Here is a 3,447-nt window from a genome sequence, read left to right as displayed (position 1 = left end):
AAATCCAGTCCGACCAAGGCGTGGGTGTCTCCGAGTGAGGCTACGCCCCGAGGTCTGTCTTCAAGGTGATGATGTCTCCGAGTGAGGACACGTCCCGAGAATGCCCCGAGCCAATCTCTAGGTCATGGATGTTTCCAAGCGAGGCCACGTCCCAAGATCTGTTATCGAGGCGGGGATGTCTTCGTATGAGACTACGTACCGAGAAGCTCTCCTTACTCGCCAACCTTCCAGGTTTATGACTCTAGTCCTCAACCCCAGAGTGGCTACCATGTGTTAGTCACTGCGTGCATGGGCCACCAGAAGATCATTTGAAATTTTTTGGTGGGCCTCGATTAGTGGTGTCGAGATCGTACACTAGATAATTGACATTTCCCACAATGCCGCCTGACATGGGCAAACGTGCACCGCACTCTGACAATCGACATTTCCCTATAAATTTGGTGCGTGACTTTCTGCAATGGGCTTTGTAGAAACCACGTGGGTCGTAGTCTTTGTTTTAGTGCAGCCTTTTTTTTTGTATTAACTCAACATTAAAACCCCAGGTTGGGGGGATCTTGTATTAATGATAGATGATTAACATTAATGACTCCAACATCTATAAATAGGGCTGGGGTATTTCCTTGTAAATAGTTCGAATTTTAAGAAAGAGAAACTCTGAAAATTAGTGCAATATATATGCTGCTTGAGAACCACCATTGAAGCTTGCTAAAATAAGCTTCAAGCTCACTAAATACCATAGACTCGTGGACTAGGGCTCTATTATAGCCCGAAACACGTAAAAACCCTTGTGTTCTTTTATATTATTTTCGTTATACTATCAGATTTAGTTGATAGCGAAAAATGCAGTCCACGTTTTGGTGCTTTCATTGAGAGTTTGAAGAAAGCTTGAAGAACTTAATCATGGTGACCAATTGGCGAAATGCACCAGACGATGTAGCTCCTCCTGTCAGAGATGAGGGAGGAGAAATTAGTCGTCCACCACCCCAGGACCTCCCTGAGATGGTGGAAATCTATGACGAAAATGCCGAATACGATGGCATGGATGAAGATAATTGTAACGACCCAAAATTGCTAATAAGGCTTAAGGGCCTTGATTAGCGTGCCAGGAGGACATAATTGGTATATTTATGATTTAATTGTTTAATGCATGATTATATAATTAAATGGATATGTGATAAGCATGTTTATGAGTATTAATTATGCATGTGGGCTCTTTCTAGCTTATAAAGGCATATTTGTAATTTTGGCCCGTTGAGGGCATAAATGTAGTTATATGTGATAAATTGTTGAGACCACATTATTATGTGGATTATGGCTCAAGACGGTCCTAGTGAGCGGATTGGCGAAATAGTCACAGCAGGGATTAATACCCAGTTCGGTAGGGGCCTAGGGTTATTTTTGGGAATTTAGATAATAATTAGGAAATTATTGGACGTTGAATTAATAATCGGTAATTAACTGGATGATGGGATTAATTGGAAAATATTAGGAACATTTGAGAAATTAGTGGGAACCGGGGGAAATCACCAAGTTACCCCTAGGGACAACTTGAGGACTAGTAAGCCTTGGAGGGTATAATAGTCTTTTCATAAGTCTAAGGATATACTTATGAGTCACCTAAGACTAAGGCAGAATGGTGTAGAAGCAACTCAGAACTCTCAAACTCTCCCTTACGTACTCCCTCTCTATCACTCTCCCTTATTGAACTTTGAAGCTAAGGACACAAAGCGGGCATAAGTTTAGGCCTTAAGCTGGTGCTAATTGAAGAGGAAATGGAAGGAAAGGTTGGGTTGAGGCTTGGAGGTCAGAAATTCAACTTAGAAGCTTGGGGATTCAAGCTGGGAATTTGAGTTGGAAATCAGAGAAGGTTTAGTCATAATTAAGGCAAGAACTCTAGCTTTCATTTCTGAATTTTCACTGTGTTGTCTAGGTAAAACTCTGGATTCTTGAGTATGAATTAGATGATGAATTGGACTGAGTTTTTGCGTGATAATAGCTGATGAATTGGGATTGTGATTTTGATATTGTTGCTAAGGTTTTGGTGATTAGAAATATTTGATTTAATCTTGAATTCGTAGTTGGTTTGGTGTTGAATTGAGGAGATTTGTTAGGGAAATTATGGTTTTAATCTTGGTGTTCTTGGCTGGGAGATTCATGTGAAAACCCAGATTTTCTAGGTTTGAAGAGGGCGCGCCGCAACCCAGCCTTGGGGAACCACGACGCGTATGGCCATTTTGGCCTGAGCGTGTTCTCTGAGACAGGGGCGCGCCGCGATTCACTAAGGCAAGTCGTGGCCCCCTTCCCCTTTTTTCGTGGACCTTGCTCTCTGACATAGGGGCAAATCGTGACCCACTAAGCCAAGTCGCGACTCACTTGGGGATTTTAGCCTTAGAATTATTTCTAGAATTGGTAAGGCTCGAGGGTTCAAACCTAGGCGCTCTGGACAATTTCTACTACCCGGTTTAGTAGAAATTGAGGTCCCGTAGGCTAGTTTTTGTCTCCTAAGTATTTATTTGGATTGGAAGTTAACATTTACGCATTGGACGCTGTGACTAGGTTTATCGCCAAGGCTCGGGGCTGAGTATCATGGTTGGAACCATTTCATTTTCTCCGCTCAGAATCAAAGGTAAGAAAATTGCATCCTTGTGTGGATGTGTTGGGATTGAGATTCCCTTTATTTGAATACAAATGTTGTATGATTGTGATATGCCATGTGAGCATGAAATAAATGACCTAAGAGAGCTGGGGCTGATAATTTGTGCACAGGATACGACTTAGCCACTGAGAGTTGGGGTCGGCTAGATAAACATTGGACTCGACCTAAGCGAGCTGGAGTTAGTGGGTTAAACAGAGGATACGGCCTAAGGGCGTTAACCTAGAGTATTATATGATGATTATCATAAACTGGTGAATATAAATATGTTTACTGTTGTTAATCTAATGCTTATAGCTTGTTGAATATCTGGACGAATGCTTGATGATTCATTGACTGTTATCATTGATTATGTGTTTGCTATGACCTGTTGAATATCTTTTTTTTTTATCTGTCTTGTGAATTATTTGTTTATCATTATTGATTATGCTATGCTGTTATGGTTTTCTTGCTGGGCCTTGGCTCACGGGTGCTACGTGGTGTAGGTAAAGGCAAGGGTAAGTTGGATCAGCCATGGGTTGGAGAGCTTTGGGGGCGAGGTGTACATTGTTAGCTGCTCGTTCGCCACGGCCAAGGGATTGTAGAGGGACATAAACCTAAAATGTGTATTTTTCAATTAGAGTGGCCCTGATTGTATACAACTGTTGGAATTTTTTAAATTTGTCCTTTGAACCCTGTTTTTGGGATTCCATGTACTAAACATTTATTTTAATGAAAATCATCCGTTTATGAGAAAAATATTTTCACCCTAACTTGATTATGACTTTAGGATCACACCTTTATTCTAATGACTT

This window comes from Humulus lupulus, chromosome 4, assembly GCF_963169125.1.
Source record: "Humulus lupulus chromosome 4, drHumLupu1.1, whole genome shotgun sequence".
Taxonomy (NCBI): Eukaryota; Viridiplantae; Streptophyta; class Magnoliopsida; order Rosales; family Cannabaceae; genus Humulus; species Humulus lupulus.
The sequence above is the reverse complement of the archived record's forward strand: the minus strand, read 5'-3'. Positions refer to the sequence as shown.